A 9,188-nucleotide genomic window follows, 5' to 3' on the forward strand; every position below is an offset into this window, starting at 1 on the left:
CAGAAACACCTGCCAAAAAGCACACGCCAATTCGGAAAAACAGCTCCTTTTGCTGCTTCCACTCATTAGCAAACCTAGAGAAATATTTACCTTAATTTACATTTAGATTAGATTGTTCCTGTCTAATAACTTCACAGCTACAATGATGTCACGGTTAAAGTGCCAGTTCATAATGTTTTGCTTTTGTTTATTTTATTTATTTAATTTTAATTTTAGAAGGATATCGGGGAAGATTCATGCTTAACGATTTGCAATGGTGTCTATTTTGAGCATGTCATTATAGACAATCTTTTGTTTTTTGTTTTAAACATCATCAGTTTATAAATTGCATATGTACAAGCTCAGCTATATATCGTATGATGTAGTATATTGGGCTTAAGTGGTTAAGGCCTATTTTTATACTTGACGGTATCACAATGTGAAAATTGCCGATTCATTGTGACACGTTGTGAACTTGTAGAGAGCTCCTCTGATCAGAGCTTGTAGTAAAAAGAAATTCCAAAACATTACGACACAATGTTGCACACTTGTCGCAAGTTGCAAACTGGCACTTTAACATTGAATTCATCCAGCAGCAGCCATTTCAGATTTTTCTGTCCAAATCCAATAAATTGGGTCTTTCCGAGGTATTTCCTCATAAATGAGTGAGGTGCAGTACAGTGAGAGCTCTAAAACTGTATTATCAATATTTGTTACTTCCATACAGTGATTGAAGCCTTCAGAGCATGGCATCCATACAGTGGTTCCCAAACACTGGGTCGGGACCCATTTGTGGGTCATGGACCAATTTTTATGGATCTGTTTGTTTGGTTTCCTGCATTTTGTTTTTAATTATTATTGCTTCAAAACATTTTCAAAAAACATTCCCAAAAAAGCAAAAATGATCATGAATTAAAGGAGCATTCAGTGATTTGGGTGATTTGGAAAAAAAAACCCGGTCCACCCGGTAACAAGATGTGCACATGCACACGCTCTACAGTGGGGGAAGTACAACAGACCAACAGCACATGCACCAAGGCCCGCCCCACTCGATCATGATTGGAGGAAGGCCCCTCTCATCCTGATTGGATGAAGGCTTTGCCACCCAAAGCCCAAACCGAAACTAGGGTTTTTTAACCCCAGGGGTTAACTGGGGACAGGGAGGAACTCCTTATATGGTCAGCACACTTTATAGTAGGGAGGATTATCCAAAAAATAAGAAAAAATAAGTGATATTTGAATTAAGTGAAATCACTGAATATACCTTTAAAAACAAAATTCACAGATTTTTTTTCTTGAAATTTGTGAAGAAATCAAATAAATTCCATATATTAGAAAACAAATGTTTAAGAAGTCGTGAAAGTTGCTGATCTACAAGCTCACAACGCTGCACGAAGCGACGCATTGTAAACTTGTAGATCTGCTTAGTTTGGGTCCCGGCCGGGTAGTTTGGGATTCCCTCTTTGCGGTCCGATTCCTGCCACGATAGTTCCCTTCAACAATTTAGACCAGCTCTGACATTGTGATTAACCGGTTCCGGAAACGGTTGCAGACTACTTTCGAGCACAGCACACTAGTGATTGACTGTCGCTCTGTCTCACCAATCGGCAACGGCAAAGTAGATGTTTTTTCTCAACTTTTACACTTTGCTGTCTTTTTCTGCCTTGTGTCGCCGTGGTGGAGGTGGCAGTCACTCCCCTCCATAGACAATGCATTGGACCTCACTGCTTCTGCAGATGGTTTAAATGAAATAGCGCTGCTGGTGTGAATTCAGTAGGAGGGAGGAAGAAAGCAATATAGATTTTAGAATGGCACCAAACTAGCGCTGTGAACTTATTAACTAATTTGTGTGTGTGTGTGTGTGTGTGTGTGTGTGTGTGTGTGTGTGTGTGTGTGTGTGTGTGTGTGTGTGTGTGTGTGTGTGTGTGTGTGTGTGTGTGTGTGTGTGTGTGTGTGTGTGTGTGTGTGTGTGTGTGTGTGTGTGTGTGTGTGTGTGTGTGTGTGTGTGTGTGTGTGTGTGTGTGTGTGTGTGTGTGTGTGTGTGTGTGTGTGTGTGTGTGTGTGTGCGTGCGTGCGTGCGTGCGTGCGTGCGTGCGTGCGTGCGTGCGTGCGTGCGTGCGTGCGTGCGTGCGTGCGTGCGTGCGTGCGTGCGCTACTAGACCTGGCTTTGGGAGCAGAGATTTGGCCTCACTGCACTTTTGGAGGTTAAAGGGAAAATGTAAATAGTTTTGACCTAGTTAAGTCACTTTAATTGTATAAGGGTGTCTGAACCGTGTGGAATCATTGATCATCTCTCAATCACCACCAACATCACAGCCATGTATAGATGGAATACCAAGTTTCATGGATCAAATTGTTTGGCATCTTTTTCTCAACCTTCATTTCTTCATCTGATGCTAAATTGTATTCATAACATGATTCCAAAGGTTCCAGACACCCTAGAGACCGGGAATGAAGCAGCCTAATATGCAAGTAAAAAAAACACTGAAAATCAAGATTGTGTTTCACTGTTAATACTGTGCACACAAGGAATATTTTTAATGTCACCAATCTCTTGTTGTTATACTTGATCAAGTTTGTTTCTATAGAAGAGATGTATTGGGGAGGGGGGATCACTAGGATTTAATTTGAACTATTTCGTTTTTTTTTTTTGTATTTACATTATTTGGACATTATTTGATGAATTGAAGCCAATCCATGTTTTACCAATATTAATCCCTCTGTATTTGCACAAGCATTTGAGGCCATCTCATGATGCCATATTAATATAAATGTATGGAGTTTGATATTATTTTGTGTCAGCACTGTAACCTGTGGAGACTGAAGGGGCTTCATGTGAAACTGTAACAGGCATTTAAAAGAAATATATTTATTTTAAATCATTTTCTATGTAATCATTTGGACATAGAAATCTGCTGCCAACTGTACAATTCAAACAAACACCGTCCAACCATAAGAACATCTTTACTTTATTGCACTAGTTCTCTAAACATGTATTTGTCTTGACTGCTTCTATTTAATTTTCTATGTATTGTCTCATCAAGATCTTTTGAAATGATTCTATTCTAATGTTGATGCACAACCAAACCTGTGAGCTTCCTTATAAAGTACTGTGTTGAAGGACTGCTAATCTGGCTTGTTTTGATGAAAGTTTCTAATCTAGTCAGTGTACGGTACTGCTGTCTTGATCATTAATATTGTGCATAAAAGAGCATACTCTCTTGATTGTGTTCAATGTTTTTTATTAGTCTGGTTGCCCTAACAACCAGACTATTGTTTTTGTAAATTTGGATACTTTGGCACACTACTCCTCCCACAGTTTTTGCCGCACACACTCGACTCGAGCCATATGTCAAATCGACCGGCTTCATCGGGAATCGTGTGCTTGTATTTTGCTAAGAGATCCGTTGTATAGTTTAATTGATGATTAATTAATTAGTTCTCCATAGACTTATAATGGGGAAGCCCTTATAATATAACTCTTGAACCATAGGTTGTAAAATCTAAATTATTTTTGCCCTGGATTCCTTGGGTCATGACGCATCTCCCCATATAGGCCACGCCCATTTGTGTCAGGAGAGATTTTCCGCCATTTTGAATTTTCTTCAAAACACACTTTTATTTTCTGATTCTATAGATTTTGTCCGAATCTCACAGAAATCGGTACACATGATCTCTGGATCGGACAGTGTTTCAATTTTTTTCAGATTTTTTGATTTTTTTTTTTTTCGTATCGTTCGGCCTTAATCGTCGTCCGAAGTTGATTGATTGATTGATTGATAGGAAAATGCAACGACTCCCATTCAAGTACTTTTTTCTTGGAGATCGTAAGTGCTACAGTTACAACACTCGGAGGGGAGGTTCATAATAATTATTAAAATTAATTGAATTCATTATTTCATCATTCGGCCTCATGGTGGCGCTATAACAGCCCACTTTGCATTTTTCCCTATAACTCTTGAACCATAAGTCGTAAAATCAAAATGTATTTTTCCATGGATTCCTTGGGTCATGATGCATTTCCACATATAGGCCCATTTTCGTCAGGGAAAAATATCCTGCAAATTTGAATTTTCTCCAAAACACACTTTTGGCTCCTCCTACAGATTTTGTCCAAATCTCACAAAAGTCGGCACACATGATCTCCGGACCCATCCGATTAAAACACCAACTGCAGAATTTTGGTAGTGTGTATCGCTCAGCCGTAATCGTTGTCCGAAGATAGTAGGAGGGGCCTATTTTACAAAAAATGCCATAAATCACGAACGGAATGTCCAATCCATCCCAAATTTGAATCACATGTCGCGGGTGGTTCAATCAACCAAGTACCAAAAGCCCCCTATTTTCATCCATAGGGGGCGCCGCAAATGCGAGAAATGTAACCGTTTGTCGCAAAAACATGATTTTTGGGGGATAAATCCCCTCCGAATTACTTACGCATGATCGCAGGGGTGACGTGACATTGTAATTGGCTGGCAATATTAGCGGGAGGGGCATATGTAAGCCACTGCGGCAACCACACTTTGCATTTTTTTTTAATTGCGACCTTTCTAGTTCTATTTGTATATGTTTCATGATTGCATTTTATTTTTAAAAACATTTAGAAAATGTATATGCAAATGCCCACTCTACAAGGTCACATTGTGATCTTGTAGATCAGTCATCGTCCAATATTAATTTTGAAAAAATGTTTGGTTAAAGAGTGGAATCTCATCATACAGTAATAGTTTTTACGGGGCTCGGCTCGACTCACTCTGGGAGTAAGACCCCTGGGGTCCCCGGACCCCACGTTGAGAAACGGTGGCTAATGACATAGTAATACTCTGTATTAGCCCTGGTTTGGACCTGGGTAGGGAACAGGCATAGGAAACAATAGAAATGTTGCAGCAGCGGGTGTTTATTATATATATTTTTAAATGGCCATGCAAGCCAGAATGGGAAGTCAAAAAAAGGAACAAATGGGTCACTCAAAATCCCACAATGTCTGCAATTAACGCATGTAGTGCACGTTAATTACACCAGGTGTACACCAAATTTTGGGTGTACACTGCTTTGATAAATAAGGGCCATAGTGTGTGTGTGCGCTACTTACACCTTGATATGCAGAGAATGTCATTTTGAGCTATGTTTTGAGCTTGAAAGGTTTAGTTGGTTATTTGTAGATATAGAGTTTGATTATTACGGAACAATATTAAAGAGACACTTCACCCTTGGCCTTTTTGCAAAAAATAAATATGTTAATGACGTTTAGAAGATTTAGAACACTTATATGTGGTATTAGATATTTTAGATTTTAGTAGTGTCCTTCCAATCTCTCATTTCTACTTTTTCCTCCTCTCTATCAGCTGCTAAAGCTGCTTTTTTCTGCACTAAAATTCAGGCTTCTGCTTCCAACCCTAAAAAACTCTTTGAAACTTTCTCCTCTCTCCTACAACCACCACCCCCTCCTCCCTCCTCGTCCCTCCTCCCTGACGATTTCGCCAACTTCTTTGACAAGAAGGTGAACGATATCCGATCCTCCTTCCCTCCTCCCCCGGCTGGTGCCCTGCGCACTGCCCACACCCGTCTGCCTGCCACCCCCCCCTCTCTACCTTCATCTACTCCTCTTCCCCCCCCATCCCCTCTCTATCCCACTTCTCTCCCCTCTCCCCTAACGAGGTCCTTCTCCTTGTTACCTCTAGTCGCCCCACCTCATGCTCTCTGGACCCGGTCCCATCCACTCTGTTGCAGTCTATTGCACCTGAACTTCTTCCCTTCTTAACCCACCTTATTAACACCTCTCTGACATCTGGCTACTTTCCCTCTACTTTCAAGACTGCCAGAGTCACCCCCCTCCTGAAGAAACCGACACTTGACCCCTCTGAGATCAAGAACTACAGACCGGTTTCCCTTCTATCCTTCCTATCTAAAACTCTCGAACGTGCTGTCTTTAAACAACTGTCCTCCTATCTCCACCAGAACAACCTCCTGGACTCCAACCAGTCTGGTTTCAAAGTGGGTCACTCGACAGAGACTGCCCTGCTGGCAGTGACGGAGTCGCTCCATGCCGCTAGAGCGAACTCTCTCTCCTCCGTCCTGATACTCCTGGACCTGTCTGCAGCGTTCGACACGGTGAACCATCAGATCCTCCTCTCCACCCTCGACCCTAATTACACCAGGTGTACACCAAATTTTGGGTGTACACTGCTTTGATAAATAAGGGCCATAGTGTGTGTGTGCGCTACTTACACCTTGATATGCAGAGAATGTCATTTTGAGCTATGTTTTGAGCTTGAAAGGTTTAGTTGGTTATTTGTAGATATAGAGTTTGATTATTACGGAACAATATTAAAGAGACACTTCACCCTTGGCCTTTTTGCAAAAAATAAATATGTTAATGACGTTTAGAAGATTTAGAACACTTATATGTGGTATTAGATATTTTAGATTTTAGTAGTGTCCATGATGTCATTGACACTGGGCTCACTTACTTCCAGGACTACATGTTGTCTCAGTGAGACAGCCCTCCCCCTATCAACAAGGAGGAGCAGTGCACCAAAGCATTATGGGAATTGTAGTCCAGGAAGGAAGTGAGCCCAGTGTCCGGCTCTGGGGCGCGTGTCAAAATTGAAGGCACAATTTTCACAAGATTCCTTGCGAAGCATGACGGAAGTAATGGAAGTCTAGGAAAAGACACGCTGTGATTGACCAGTTGAGTGACAGCGAGAGACATGGAGGAGTCGCATGACGTCACTTGAGCAGTAGTCTCGCGTTACCAGACTGTTGCCTCCGCGATTTCCAAACGCTTCATCATACAGTCTAGGTGCTGCCACACGGTCAAAAGAGCTGCGCACGTTCTCGGCTGCGCGCAGCTTAAAGCTTGAGTTTTTAGACAGCCGGTGGATGGAAATTAAGCTCCACCTCCGCTGAATACTTGCGCGACGGCCAGATTCCCGGAAACGCTCTCCTCCGCCCAAAAAGTCCGCGGAGGTGGAGCTTCTTTTCCATCCACCAGCTGTCTAAAAACTCAGAATTTAAGCTGCGCGCAGTTTAAGAAGTGCGCAGCTTAAGAAAGTTTTGCGCTATGGTGTGGAGACGGTGTCTGGGCCAACGGAAGAGGTCTCATGAGTATGCGATAAAGCGGAAGTGGAGCCTCCTCGCCACTTCCGTTTCGTTTACAGTTTACAGTCGCGCACATTTATCCTAATATAAAGAGAAAACATCTAAGCATATATAGCTTGTTGCTTAGCAGAAAAGGAAATAAAAAAGATATTTTCGTGAACGGAAATGGCAGCCTCCATTACTCAGCTCATGGGGGCTATAGTCCCAGACTATATATAGCATTCGGAGATTGTGGAATAGTTGTCTGGTAACGCGAGACTACTTGAGCAGTGACGCAGCGTGCCTTCAGCGCTTCCCTATGGCAAGTGTCCCTTTAACCCACCACTTCAGCCCATGCAATGTACACAATGCTATTTGAAAATAGCCCGGGAGCCAGTCACCCAAAATTTCAGAGGACCTGTGATGTTATGACATACTTTTTATTAGTATTTTTTTTCTATTCATTTGGTCATTAAGGTCCACAGAATGAGAGGTCTGCTCTGCCGGAATTTCCCGGAAACATTGTGAAAAAACGTTATGGCCATTTTGGTAGGCTATATCACACCATAGACAACCTATATAATTATAAAATATATATATATGTAAAAATGTCTAAATTTCATCATGCTTTAAAGGGTAAGACCACTTTTGTAGAGGTTTGGGTTGTGTAGTTACCTTGCCATGATGTAACTCCAAATGTGGACAAGAAATCAAAAATAATTTCTCCAGTGATTAGAAATTGATAATTCAAAATATGCTCCTCATTGACTTACATTGTACGCTGAAACAGCTCTCAAAGTCACTCTTTTAGTACGTAAACAAACACAAACAAAGTTGTTTCAGACAATATAGAGCAACACCAAAACTCATGTGGTTTTATTTCTTCATAAAAATGTTAACTTCCTGTTGATTTGTCCATTTTTATTCAGAAGAAAACCCGGACTGGATCCATGGATCCGGATCCAGATCTTCATATAGTAAAATCAACAGGAAGTTACCATTTTTATGAAGAAATAAAACCACATGAGTTTTGGTGTTGCTCTATATTGTCTGAAACAACTTTGTTTGTGTTTGTTTACATACTAAAAGAGTGACTTTGAGAGCTGTTTCAGCGTACAATGTAAGTCAATGAGGAGCATATTTTGAATTATCAATTTCTAATCACTGGAGAAATTATTTTTGATTTCTTGTCCACATTTGGAGTTACATCATGGCAAGGTAACTACACAACCCGAACCTCTACAAAAGTGGTCTTACCCTTTAAGTAGCATGTGCCATGTCAAACTAGGCGGTTTTCGTGATTCTGAATCCATTCCAAGCACGAAAAACCCTCCAATTCCACATTCCAAGCATTAGTTTTGCACGGAAAACACAGCCAAGTGGCTATGGCCGAATTTAGGCCAAGGAGTGTTTTTCGTGCAAAACTAATGGTTGGAATGGATTATGAATCATGAAACCCCCCTAGTTTGACAAAGGTATGATGAAATTTTGCCTTAGGCCTATATTGTTTGTCTATCTATGGTGTTCGCGATGTTTACGGCAGAGCAGACCTCTCATTCTGTGGACCTTAATTACAAAGTGAATAGAAAAAACACAAATAAAAAGTATGTCACGACATCACAGGTTAATCTCTATTCCTTGAGTTTTTGGGTCTGTGGCTCCCCGGCCAATATATATATATATATAATTTCTTCAAAGAGCTTACTTAATTATAATTAATTGTGTCATGTTATTTTACTTAAAGTACCACAATTATAAAGTAGGTCTACTCATTATGCATAATAATGTCCCATTAAAAAACGTTTTCAAATGTATAAAAATCTTTTGAAAATAGGCAGACTGCAGATCTATCATCTACATAATAACAAGCTCACGACACGTGAGCTTATTATATATATATATATATATATATATATATATATATATATGCGTGCATGCGTACTGTACACGCACGCGCACACACACACACACACACACACACAGTGACACACAGCACATGACACTGACACTATATAATTATAAGACATAAAAAATGATAATGCAAATAATTTGTTTGCTTTAGAATTTAATGGACTTAAAACATAGATTATAGTCCTTGGTAGCACAGGTTTACTTTTTGAGAATTTACA

At 40.5% G+C, this 9,188-nt stretch overlaps 1 protein-coding gene across 3 annotated transcripts in view; it reads left to right on the forward strand.

Annotated features, from left to right (window-relative positions):
* Positions 1-3,202, forward strand: part of pdxdc1 (pyridoxal-dependent decarboxylase domain containing 1) — a 30,736-nt gene extending 27,534 nt beyond the window's left edge. For all 3 annotated transcript variants that reach the window (XM_079521199.1, XM_079521198.1, XM_079521200.1), the window contains one exon: positions 1-3,202. This exon is cut by the window's left edge and continues 263 nt beyond it. The gene's annotated coding sequence lies outside the window, so the exon portion shown is untranslated.
* Positions 3,203-9,188: the final 5,986 nt, after the last annotated feature.

This window comes from Electrona antarctica, assembly GCF_951216825.1.
Source record: "Electrona antarctica genome assembly, chromosome: 14".
Classification (NCBI taxonomy): domain Eukaryota; kingdom Metazoa; phylum Chordata; class Actinopteri; order Myctophiformes; family Myctophidae; genus Electrona; species Electrona antarctica.